The 13,766-nt window shown below is 41.0% G+C and overlaps 1 protein-coding gene and 1 long non-coding RNA gene across 3 annotated transcripts in view; one reads left to right on the forward strand and one right to left on the reverse strand.

The window, feature by feature from the left end:
- The window catches only part of LOC127528908 (uncharacterized), a 45,439-nt gene extending 34,307 nt beyond the window's left edge, over positions 1-11,132 (reverse strand). Inside the window, exon 1 of the long non-coding RNA XR_007935525.1 lies at positions 10,822-11,132. This is a non-coding gene — a long non-coding RNA (uncharacterized LOC127528908). The remainder of the gene's footprint in view (positions 1-10,821) is intronic.
- Positions 11,133-11,262: 130 nt separating this feature from the next.
- Positions 11,263-13,766, forward strand: part of LOC114655519 (WSC domain-containing protein 1-like) — a 45,518-nt gene continuing 43,014 nt past the window's right edge. Inside the window, exon 1 of one of the 2 annotated variants that reach the window (XM_028806582.2) lies at positions 11,263-11,424. The gene's annotated coding sequence lies outside the window, so the exon portion shown is untranslated. Of the gene's footprint in view, positions 11,425-11,781; positions 12,052-13,766 lie in introns of those variants that run through there. The other variant, XM_028806583.2, reaches the window with a different exon arrangement.

The raw sequence follows: 13,766 nt of genomic DNA on the forward strand, positions 1-13,766 counted from the left end.
CGGGACACCAAGTCTCTCCTGAAACTAGCTGAGGAGAGTCAGGACTGGCAGAGTACCACTGTGAATAAGCTCACAATTAAAGGTAGCTCATCTAAGAATAGTAAGGGTACAGTATACCTTGCAGTATGTTTAGGCCCACAGCCCGGAGAGACTGCTTGTAACTAATGTGCATCACTGTCACAGTGTTTCTTACCTCACCTCTCCGCCTGCTGTCCCTGGAGCTACCAAATAACTAACTGAAGAATGGGAGATTCCACTAATTCATGGGACTCTTATTCCTGTAAAATGCTATACATTGTGGTAGTTCAGCCATTGAACACAGACAGACCACAGATGTCCAAAAACACACACGTTTAATTTCCTTAACATCTTTACATCACCACACAATACACTAAACTGCCACAAATTGCTCACAGTCCCTTCTTCTCTTTATTCTCTCTCAGTTCTTCTGCTGTCTCTACTCCTCTCCTCGCAAGCTTCGCCCTCTTCCGCCCGACTCCGGCTCATCTAATGGAGTGAGGCGGCCCCTTCTATAATGCCCCGGATGTGCTCCAGGTGCTTCGTGATGATCTTTCGGCAGCACTTCCTGGTGTGGCGAAAGTGCTGCCTGGGCTCCTGGAAGCACACCAGGTGAACTTACTTCCTGTTCCAGCAGCACTTCCTGGTGAGGTGGAAGTGCTGCAGTCCAAGGCTCTGTAATCATCCAGGCACCCCCTGGTGGTGGCCATGGATCCCAAAAGGGTTGAGCTCCTAAGTTCTGATCCCGTGGTCCTAATGCAGACCAGTGAGGCTGCCCTCTCGTGGCCCGGGAAAGGTAATGTCCCTCTCCCAGTCCTTCCAGGCATCCCGGCTGGGCAGGATCCCCAGCCGTCCGCACCACAACATCAAGCTTACTACCATAAGCATGAGAGCCATGAAGTGAACCCAGTACATTCTTCTTCATCCATATAGTAAACCCACTGGATCATATGTGGCTAGTGATCTTAGTAACCTTGAATGTGGGAAGTCAGGATTATAAGGTAAATGGAGAATATCCCATTGAACCAGTTTGTGGAGAAGAAAAGTAAGGTGAAGGGGGGCGGTGTATGGTGTCTGCACTTTCAGGCAAAATTGGTGTTTACCTTCACAATCCTACAGTCCTTTAAATGCACATCATTTCCTCTTAGGGGCATCTTGTGGTGGTCTTCATTGTAAATGTCATACTCATACTCACATGAGCATCATGGATGCTAAGCTCAGTTTATTGGAAGAACTGAAGGATGTTAATACCAATCTTCGCTACAGTGGCACTGACCAGATGCCTCTGTAAGTAGACACTGGTAAGTGCTTTTTAAAAGGTGCAGATTTCAAAACAATAGACATATACATTCTCCTTGGAATTGCTGACTCAGTCCGTGTATCTGAAAAGCTACTAAAGAATCAGGTCAAACTTTAATACACCAGCTGACTTCCCCCAACATATCATTGGCAGGGCAAGTTGAGTTGATGCCACATGCAGTTCTCTGTTAGATCAGATATATTATGACATCACTGCTGAAAAGAGGACATTGACGTGCACAGCCAGAGGATAATGTGCCGGCTCAGGTGGCTCACCAGAGAAGTAAGGAAAGGAAAAGCAAATAATGGCTGGCAATATGGCACCCCTTGATGGTGTCACCTTTGTAATGTTTCCTGGATGCGGATTGTATACCTGGAAATATGGTCATTGTTTGTAGCATGTAAGCAGATTCTGCTTGAATGTGGCCCTCTGATTCATTCTCCCTTTCATTTGTTTTAATGTCAGTTCCTGGGTGAGATCCTTCTGAAGACATGTCTCAAATCATGGCAATCTCTTACTAAATGTCTTTATGAGTTTAGAGGTCAAGTCATCCTGAATTTCTATACGTAACTCAAGAAAATCCTGGCAGCTCTATAGTAATCATATATTAGCTGCGTGGACTCTCAGTCTCTCACCTCTTGCCCTTCGTCACACTGCTAGCTCATGCAGATTACAATATGAGCAATCAATATTTCTTGATAGCAATTCAGAGTTAGCATTGCTAAACAAACTCTCTGTTATGCATCAAGAAACAATGTCCTTGCCCTTATCACCCATTATCAAGGACAGTGGGAATAAAAATAATCAAAGTCTGTGAGACCAGGTTGGGATGCTCTCACTCCTTGAATATGTCTCTCTCTCACTTTCTAATTTCTGTATCTTCATTTATTGACTTTGTTAAGTTCATGTTTAACTTTCTTATTAAACCTGAAGATGTTTTAAAACCTACCTTCAGGGAGCTGGACTAGTGGCACACTGGTTAACACTGCCACTTCAAGACCCTGAATTTGAATCCTGGCCTGCTCATTCCATGTGTGGTGTTTGCACACTCTACCAGTGCTATCCAGAGACACAAGATTAATTATTCTGAATTCATCCAGTATTTTTGTGTAACTGTGGATGTAATGAAGGCAACTTTGTAACTCATCCATTATCAAGCCTGCTTAATCGAATTTAGGATCAGACAGGCAAGAGCAACACTGGATACAAGGCAAGACGCAGGTCACTAATTCATCACAGGGCACACTCCTTCACACACTCTTTCTCACTCATACTGTTATAAGACGCATAGTCTCAAGGTATTATTGAGATCAAAAAAGATATGACCGAGAGAAGAAGAGATTCATGCTAAAAGGAACAAGCAACCAAAACCAAAAAGACTGAGCAAAAATTGCAAGTCAGAGATCAAAAATTAGTGCAAAACCTGGAGCTGGGGAGTACTTCAAAGGAAAATAACTAAGGCTAAGCTTCTTGAAAGACAGTAAAGTGTATCCACCAAGGAATATCAAGTGTTGTGATCACCTCCATATATACAGTGATCCCTCTCTATATCGCGCTTTGCCTTTCGCGGCTTCACTCTATCGCGGATTTTATATGTAAGCAGATTTAAATATATATCGCAGATTTTTTGCTGGTTCGTGGATTTCTGTGGACAATGGGTGTTTTAATTTCTGGTACATGTTTCCTCAGTTGGTTTGCCCAGTTGATTTCATACAAGGGACGCTATTGGCAGATGGCTGAGAAGCTACCCAACTTACTTTTCTCTGTCTCTCTTGCGCTGTCTTTCTCTGATCCTGACGTAGGGGGTGTGAGCAGGGGTGCTGTTCGCACACCTAGACGATACGGACGCTCGTCTAAAAATGCTGAAAGATTATATTCATGTTGGCTACCTTCTGTGCAGCTGCTTCGTGAAGTGACATGCTGCATGGTGCTTCGCATACTTAAAAGCTCAAAGGGCACGTATTGATTTTTTTTATCTGTCTCTCTCTCTCTCTCTCTGCTCCTGACGGAGGGGGTGTGAGCTGCCGCCTTCAACAGCTTTGTGCCGCGGTGCTTCGCATACTTAAAAGCCAAACAGCCCTATTGATTTGTTTGCTCCTTTGAAGAGGAAGATATGTTTGCATTCTTTTAATTGTGAGACTGAACTGTCATCTCTGTCTTGTCATGGAGCACAGTTTAAACTTTTGAAAAAGAGACAAATGTTTGTTTGCAGTGTTTGAATAACGTTCCTGTCTCTCTACAACCTCCTGTGTTTCTGCGCAAATCTGTGACCCAAGCATGACAATATAAAAATAACCATATAAACATATGGTTTCTACTTCGCGGATTTTCTTATTTCGTGGGTGGCTCTGGAACGCAACCCCCGCGATGGAGGAGGGATTACTGTATAGCACAATGTTAGAAGTGCAACAAGAACAGTCAAGTGACCCAACTCAGGACATTGCCTAAATAACAAAAATGAGACGTTAACAAAAATAAACTTTTTAAAATCAAGTTGAAATGAAAAAGTAACCACAAAACAGGATTTCTTGAAAAAACAAACACTATAAACAAAGAAAACAAATATATATATATATATATATATATATATATATATATATATATATATATATATATATATATATATATATATAATGCCATAAAAATATGTGAACATTATGGAGTGACCAGTTAACCAAAGTGCCTGTCTATAAGATGTGTGTCGAAGGACTATGCAGCCAAAGTAGAACATTCAGACTCAACACAGACAGTAACCAGGCTAGGATTTGAAGAACTCTAGAGCTCTGAGGCAGCAGTGTTCAGCACTGGACCACCATGCCATCCAATTTCAATCATTTCACTTTTGATTTAGCTTTATTTCTTAAGATCGAAAAAAATTACTGAGAGTTGGGGAAACTAAATATCATAAATGTGACAAATTACAATTTTAATTCTATAAGAAGTCTTGGATTGTTAAATTGGCAAAGAGGAGTGATTCATTGGAATGCTGTTGCTGTAGGTGTTGTCTAGTGATGGTTTATACTTTTAAAAGTAGATCTGGCCTGAATTTTTATTTGTAAATGAGTTATTAAGATATTTTTTAAAAATAATTAATATTTTGCTCATGTCCAGCTCAGAGCATTTGTTGTGTGGTTTAGGTTTTTAGACTTCTTGAAGACATCTGTAATTGACTCTGTCCTCTGTCTGTGCGAAGCTGGCATGTTCTCTTTATGTCTACTTAACCTTTTCTCTGAAGACTCTAATGTGCTACCAGGAAAGGCTGTGGCTCCTGCAGTTACAAATTCAGATGATGGATGGAGATTTGCATTATGGTGCTATCACTTTTTTTAAAATTTCTGTGATTTTCATCTTCCATCCATCCATTATCCAACCCGCTATATCCTGTCTACAGGGCCAACACAGGGCGCAAGGCAGGAAACAAACCCCAGGCAGGGTGCCAGCCCACCGCAGGGCACACACACACACACATACACCCACCCACACCCCAAGCACACACTAGGGACAATTTAGAATCACCAATGCTCCTGACCTGCATGTCTTTGGACTGTGGGAGGAAACTGGAGTACCCAGAGGAAACCCATGCAGACACAGGGAGAACATGCAAACTCCACGCAGGGAGGACCAAGGAAGCTAACCCAGGTCTCCTAACTATGAGGCAGCAGCGCTACCCACTGCGCCACCATGCCGCCCTGTGATTTTCATCTTTTATAAATAAATTCTGATATTTATACAATTTAACAACACTTGAAAATCTTGTTGCATTGCAGAAATTGCATTGTTGTGGGTTTTGTGGGTTTGCTTAAACCTTTACTGAATGTGTTGTTTCAAGATGGATGTTGTCATTTATGATACTTCATCTGTCCATCCATCTGTCTAATCCAATACAGGGTGACAGAGAGCCAGAGACAATCCAATGATGAAAAGGCAGGAATCAAAAATGTGCTGCCTGCACTAGCTGTGAATGAAGGTTTCAACTTCTTCTCAATCAATGAATAATCAACTGTCATTCAGTTCTGTTTCCATGTATTCTTTCTCATACATTTATTTCTGAAAGTGGAAAAATAATTAAATGTATCAGTTCAATGTTCTCTTGAATGGACTCAATAAGTGTTTGTTAAATGTACATCAACACAAACATTATACAACGACAATTGTGACAGAAATACAATTCAGAGGGAGATGTGGATTGTATAAGAGGAGATCAAAATTTCAGTTTAAAATTTGTATCATTAAGTGTCAATACGTAAACTCCTTATAAACTGTGAAAACAAATATAGTAACTGTAAAATGAAAGAGGTGGAGTGATCTTGGTCAAGATTTAATAGGTTGTGTTTATGTCTAGCTGACCACTAACCTTAGCAATGGCATCATGCACCATTTTGATGTGGCACTTTTACAGAAAATTTTCATCTTTCACTTCACTAGGAAAATTTCCACAGAGCTTTCAGACAGAGACAATAACACAATACCCGTGCCAAAGACTTCTACTGTATCTTACCTCAGTGTCACCTCAACATCTCTCATAATGACATTTTTAGAGTCACTGACAATCATTTTCTTGATTAAGGGGACTTTAGACCCATACTGGTTTTTCTACACAGCAAATACTGTAGATCAGAGAGGTGTCCCAAGGTTTTAATAGCATACTCTAAAATCCCTTAGGAGTTATGTATGGATCTCCTTTATTGACCAAAACTCTACTTTTGACACAATTGCATCTTAAGCTTTCAATTAACTGACCGACAGAGTGACAGTGAGTCCTTGTATTACTACTGACTGCCGGATTTCCTTTCTGGCAGAACGTAGGTAGCAAAGCTGAAGGACAATATCTTTAAATCCTCACCCTGTAGATGCATTCTCACATGATTGTGTCTTATCATCACTTCTTTGTTCAAGGTACATGAATGTCTACATTTCACGTGTGTATTTTGTAAGAATGATCAAGCTCACTAATGATACTGCTGTTATAGGGCTCATGTCATGAAACTAATCCTAGGAATGAGGTGACTCAACACTCAAATGATGCAGTCTTCATACGCATGCTAAATGTCAATCAAACATAAGAAGTGGTGGTGACTTTACAAGAAACAAAATAACACACACAATGGTATTCATCAGTTGAGTGCAGAATTTCAATTTTCTGGTCAACACCATTTCCTGCACTGTGAAAGGGGCTGTTAACAAACCTTTTATGGTCCAGAAACCTCACCATAGGCTGCTCTTCCAGTGAGTGTTACACAAGACAACACATTTTTCACAGCTATTTTACTGAATATGCTTTAATCTTTTCTATCACTGTGTGGTATGTTAATATCTCGGAGGCTAAGGATTGGAGAATGCTGTTTTGCTTTGAACACCACAAGAATGCATTTTTCTCCAATCAATTCTACTCTACTCTTGTAGCCTGAAGCAAAGATTCTTAAAGATCATATCTGACTTTTCACTTCCCACCCACCTTTTCTCTCCTTCCCTATGGTAGCTGGTTTAAGTCAATCCACTAAACACTTTCATATTATTACTTACCCACAAGCTATTAAATGCATCAACATCTTGACATTAGGGCGCTTTCAACTAATATTAATTGATTGTTTGTGGGCTGTTGGGAAATTTAATATTTTATTTTTTTATTGTTTAAGTGAAACATTTACCCATAGTGACTTTCAAGATCCAAATATATTATAATTAATTACATACATTTTTTACAGTTGGAACACAGGCAGATTAGCTGACTTGTTTAGTGTCCCACAAGTGAGCTGGAAGTGGGAAATCACATTAGCACATTTTTAACTTACTTAATCCAATTTAGGGTCACAGGGAGACTTGGTCAATACGAGCAGCATCAGCATCAAGACTGAAGACATACCTTGATAGGACTCGATTATATTGGAGCTACTCATGTGGACACTGCTACATTCACACTGACACTCGCACCATGTCAGTTTATATTTTTATTATCCATCCATCCATTTTCCAACCCGCTGAATCTGAACACAGGGTCACAGGGGTCTGCTGGAGCCAATCCCAGCCAACACAGGGCACAAGGCAGGAACCAGTCCCGGGCAGGGTGCCAACCCACCGGAGGACACATACAAACACACCCACACACCAAGCACACACTATGGCCAATTTAGAATCACCAATCCACCTAGCCTGCATGTCTTTGGACTGTGGGAGGAAACTGGAGTGCCCGGAGGAAACCCACGCAGACACGGGGAGAACATGCAAACTCCACGCAGGGAGGACCCGGGAAGTGAACCCAGGTCCCCAGCTCTCCCAACTGCGAGGCAGCAGCGCTACCCACTGTGCCACCATGCCACCCTATATTTTTATTATTATTTATTTTGCAGATGGCTTTATCAAAGCAAAGCAAGTTATAATGCATATAGAATGATGGTGCAAGCATCAAAGCAACAGAGAAAAAGATAAAAAAGTGAGCATAAGGGAGTAGAACTACTACACAATTATACCTACAACTAGACTAAGGCAAAAACTAATATCCCAAATTCTTTGTCGGTACAACAGCAGCTATCCTGTAGGAGAGAAGCTAAGTACATCCTAAATATTTAATAGAAAGGTGTGTTTTAAAAAGATGCCTAAACACAAGTAAATTGGGTGTATTACAAATCAATAAAGGGAAATCATTCCACAGCTTTGGTGCAAGAGGACAGAAACATTGTTCAGTCTTGGCATGTTTGACAAGATGAGGAACAGTCAGGAGACAGGCAGGGTTGGAGGCTTCTTGAAGGGACATATATAGAGACCAAGGATTGGACATATTGAGGAACAGAATCAATCAGAGAACTGTAGGGCAAGACAAAAGTGTTGAACTGGATCCTTGCAGCAACAGGAAGCTAGCATAGACACCAAAGTGAAGGAGTAGTAGGAGTGGAATGGGGAACTGAGAACACCAGTTGAGTAGCTGCATTCTGATAGCAGCTGAAGGAAGTCTCATCAGGAGAGTTGTTCAATAGTCCTGCTATTGCCAGAAAAAGGATGGCATAATTAGTAAGGAAGGGCTGAATCCTCTGAATATTATGAAGAAGGAAATGGCAGGACAGCTTAAGTGATAACATATGTTCAATGAATGAGAGTGATGGGTCCAGAGTCGCATTAGGATTCCTGACTGTGATTGATGGTGAAAGGGTGACATCTTCAAGGGTGATGCATAGAGACAAATCTGAGAAAAGAGAATCAGAGGGCAAGTACAAGATATCTGACTTTGAAAGGTTAAGTTTAAGATGATGATGGTGAAAAGACAACTAGAGATCTGGGATAAAACTTGTGGGCTGTAGGAGAGAAATGAAAGGAAGATCTACGTGTCATCAACACTGAGGTAGTAGAAGAAGCCAAGAGAAGAAATAATATTGCCTAAAGAACGATTGTAGAGAGACAAGAGAAGAGAACCCAACGTTGATCCTTCAGGCACACCTGTAGAAGTTTTCTGTGGAAAAGACAAGACATTAGACCAGGAGACACAAAAGGATTGGGCCAAGAAGTAGGACTTGAACCAGTCTACTGTAAAGCAGAACTGGTAATTCCAAGTTTCTCAAGGAAAGAGATAAACAAAGAGTGGTTAGCAGTTTATAATTACTGTTTAATCGAACATGCAAGTTTTTGGAGTTTGGGTGAAAAATAGGAGTACCCAAAAAAAAGTCAGTGCAGTTATGGGGAAAACATATAAATTCCTCCAATGGCAGCAGGTCTAACATGAGGTTAAATTCCTCTGTGTGACTTAACAACTATTCTACCATGTAGCTCTGTTGGGTTTAAAGATTTGTGTGTCGATAATTGGTAAAATTATTTTCAGTAGGTAGAATCGGTGTTTCTCTCACTTTGGTCACACTGGTGTTTCTTTGTCACTCTCTGTGCAAACATCCATTTGTAATAAGACTCAAAATAATAATGGAGGACAAAGTATTTGGTCTTTTTTTACCGTTCAGTACATACATAGTTCTGGAGTATATCCCTCAAAGAAAAGAATCTGCAAAGAGTCCTAAATTCTTAAAAAGTCCAAATACAGTCCTAAAGAGTCCTGCAAATCGGGTTTTAATTGAATTCCCTTCAAAGCTGCCAATACCGGCAGTACTTCAGAACAGGAAATACAACTGAAGCTAAGTATGTTTGGGCCTGAACAATATTTGGGTGAGAGACTATTTAGGAAAAGATGGGGTTTTCTGCTGGAAGAGGTGTTGGTGAGGCCAGCAGGGGGTGCCTACCCTGAGTATTATGTGTGGATCCCAAAGCCCTGGTGCAGTGGCAAGGACACTTTGCTGTTAGAGTGCTGCCATCTTTTGGATGAGCTGTAAAACCAAGGTCCTGACTCTTTGTAGTCATTGAAGATCCCTGGGCATTTTTCAAAAAGAATAGTGTGATCCTGATGTCCTGGCTAAATTGCCCACTATGGTGTGGACATTCAAGCTCACTAATCATCCCCTTGTCCCTTATTGGCTAACTATTTCTCTCACCCCTTCACCACCTTTGTTGAGAGTACCTGCACAAAAATGGCTGCTGTTGCATCATCCTTGTGGATGCTACAAATTGTTGATGGTTGAAGTAGCTCCCCACTTTCTATGTAAAATGCACATACTTCACTGTGTGCCTATCTTCTTCCCATTGTGTTCATCTTTGTTGATTCACTTTGTCTTATTTCCTTTTACTGAAACCTTTCTTTCATAGTCAGCATTGCAGAAATACTGTACATCCCCTCTGCAATAAGAACCCTGCCTTAACAATTTCTGGTCAGGTTGACAAGTCATGATCCTGCTGGACCATTTTAGAAACAACAGTCAAACTAAGAGCATGTGTTAAAACTTTCTCAAAAGGATGCCCACACTCTTAAAAATAAAGGTGTCAGAGTGGTTCTTCAGAGTGATGCCACAGAGGAACATTTTTTTTGGTTCCCAAAAGACCCATCCACATGAAGGTTCTAAATAGAACATTTATTTATTTAGATCTGTGACAGGCCCTGTACAGTAAATAACCATGAATAAATGGTAACATATTTGTGAAATACCAATGGCTCACAATTTTAAAAGGACTCTCGCTGCATACACTAACAGGCTAAGTCCAGGTTTTCTTATTTGGTTAGTGTCCTGCTAGCTACCCTACCAGACACTAAAGACTTCAATTTGTTTTCCTACATATTATGAAGTTTTTCAAAGCACAAAGAAACGTTCCCAGAATGAAATGGTGCTTTGTCAAGAAAAGGTTCTACAAGGAGCCACAAAACCCAATAAAGAACCATAAAATACAATTAGAGAACCATTATTTTTAATAGTGCACATGAACTGACACAAAATACAAAGTGAACAGGAGTCCAAGTACTGGGAAGCATCAGCATTTACTATACTGCTATGTCGTCCCTAATTGAAGTACAGAATTTTAAAAGTAATATCAACAATATGAGACCTAATAGTTAAAAGAAAATAGTCTACTGAAGCAAGTGTTAGAAAATAAATAATTTATATGAGAACATAATTACAATTTAATATAAAAATAAATACCTGTGATCTGGGTGAGGCTGGGGATCCACAGGAAGGCTACCAATCCTTGCAGGACTTGTCCTGAAGTGGAAATAACCGTGGACAGGGCACCATTCCGGGGTTATTACATTATTGGGTGAGGCAATCGGTCCACAATAACATTATTAATAATCACCATCAAAATAAAATTCGCAGATTGACAAACTACATCATGAACAGTTTTATAGATCAGTGCTCTCCGAGCCCATTGTCCCTGCCTGCACTGTAAATCTACTGCACTGTTACCTCGTCTAGGTTGGATTCGGTTCTTCTTCTGTGTCTGGGCCGGGCACCTGAAATACTGGAAGACTAAAACAGCAAGCTGGCTTTGTGAGCTCCTCTGCGCGTGCGTGAGAGTTGGCAGCCCCTCCACCCCCCTTCAAGCTTTACTGATATAAACAGGCAGTCGGACGTAGAAACGGCAGCAGACAAGAGATCGGATCTGCTTGAAAGGAGGTGGGGAGCGAGAAGGATCTTGTGCAAGACGAGGCTGATGAAGACAGATCTGGAGTGTAACATTAGTACGGTTAAAACTTCGCATTTCCATCACTCTCGGGATTGAAACACAGCGGAGACGCGGCACAGGTAAGGTTACCACCGCCAGACAACTTTGGACAGCCAGGATTGCGCCTCAGGTGTAAACAGAGGCAGAAAGCTGTCGGACACCCACCAAAACATCGTCTGCCTGTATATGAAGAGACAGGGACGGCTGAACGAGTCCCGATTCCAGTTTGGGGTCAGAGGCGCAAAGATGGGGACCTGGCTACTCCATTCAAGGAGTGAGCGACAGATCCCAGGGATGGGGAAAAAAAGCCTTCAGTGAACCTCTTGTGTGGCCTCCGTGCGGACAAATAGCTGGTTTTTCTGAAGGTGAATGTTTCCCGGAAGGCTGGAGCCTTCCAACGCTGGAGATACGCAGAAGTGGACCGCTGCGCTGGGATCAGTGGGCGCCACTGGCATGGACGAGGGGTACACAGAACACCCGTCGATTTCGTGCCTTGCCGTGTCAGCTCATCCTGTTCATCTAGTGTGCACGGACACCTCTCAGCTTGCATATAGCTTGTGGGATTTGTTTTTCTTTCATATTTAACGCCGACTGATTTACAGATAAAAGAGTACAAAGGGGCAACAGTGAGATGATCGATAATGCCGGAAAAGTTCTGCGGATTGGCGACCAAGCGCGGCGGGCACGGTGTCCAACTTTAAGATAGTGTAAGTGATTTTTATGGCTTTTGACTGCTCGTATGCGAATACAGGTGGTTCTGTCGTATATTCAGTTTGCCGCGATGCTCCAAAGGCTGCCTGCTTCTGCTGTGCCGGTGTCTTTATGTTGTGTTGTCGACGGGGATACTTATGTTTTGTGCTTTATGGTTCGGGATTGAGGACTTTGGACTTCACCAGTTTTTCATAAATGTATTATGTCATGCATATTGTTGCATTTTCATTTCATATTTGTGCAAAGATTTAGTTGTCATTTTTAATATAAAAAAGTGTTATATGCTGCCATCAGTGATACATGCTTTTAAATGCTTATCAAAACCCTGGCGGTATTTTTCATTTAATCTTGTGCTATTTCTAGTACACGGTCAACATGAGAAAGAAGCGACGCTTTTCCATATGCTGTTGCTTCATCTGATCTGCCAACTTAAAAGTGAGCACTTTCCCAAGTTTAACAAATCATTCTCGCTTTTCCTATTTTGAAGGCTTCGTGTTAAACTCATTTCTTGTCAGCTCTTTTTGCTGTTTTGCAGTTTTTTTTTGTTTCTTTTTTTCTTTCAAGTCCGTTAGAATTATTTGGTTTCTATATTTGCGCCTTCTTCTCGCTTTGTTTCAGACGTAGTTTCTATTTTCCTTCTTGCATATCTGTCAGCATTTCAGACAAATGTTTCCTGTAAATCCAAAGAAGTCATTATAGCATTTAAGGAAAGCATATACCACTTTGTCTTAACAAATGTTCAGATTTAACCTGATAGGTTAGTTTTATTACATGAAATATACATGAAGCAAATAGGAGAAAACCGCCTTCAACCTGCTTGTAAGTAAGAGGAGCCACTGATACAAATAAAAAGGGAGACTTTCACAGAAAGGAGGACAATCCTCCTTTACTCTCCGTAAAATTGGTGAAACAACACCGCAGATACGTTACAGATACTGGAGATTAATATCCAAAGATTCAAACAATGTGTTGATTTTGTTGGGGGATATAGTGTAAAATGCTCAGGGTGAGATAGGATAGGTCCATTAATGCCCAGTTAAACATTATTATTTCAGAAGTGAAGGGAGTGGGGGAAAATATATTGGACCCCAGAAGGCTTTAAAAACAAGCAAGGCAGACAGTCACAGGGAGTACTGTTGCAGCTTCTCTGATCTTAGTTGGATCCCTGGCTATGACATTTTCGACTTCTCCAGTTACTCAAGTTTCATTCTGTCTGGTTGAGTTTATTGGCAACTTTAAATTGCTGTGCATTGTGATGGACTGGCATCTCATCTAGTGGCTCCTAACAAATACTCTTAAGGACTCTGTGTTTGAAAATTCAATTTAAAATAGATGGATGGATTAAACAAACACTGTATATTATATATAGCACCTTTCCAATGAGGCTATGAAGTGCAAAGCTGCGTTACAATTGGAGAACAGGCAAGTCTAGTGATCCACTCAGAGGCACACAATGCAGAAATGTCAGGGACTTGGATGACAACTTTGATTCCTTAGCCATGACGCCACCCCGACCAGTTAATACATTGGTGGAAACACAGCAAAGTGCTTACAGCATACTTGTGAACAATTAACAATATTGCCTTTCTCTTCTTCTTCTTCTTCTTATTTGTGCTCAGAGTGTGAACAAAATGAATCATTTTGGCTTTGCATGTTAACGCGAATGACTGTATTACCTCACTGGCTACCAGTAAATTTTAGCCTCGATTTT

This window comes from Erpetoichthys calabaricus, chromosome 8 (assembly GCF_900747795.2).
Source record: "Erpetoichthys calabaricus chromosome 8, fErpCal1.3, whole genome shotgun sequence".
NCBI classification, from domain to species: Eukaryota; Metazoa; Chordata; class Cladistia; order Polypteriformes; family Polypteridae; genus Erpetoichthys; species Erpetoichthys calabaricus.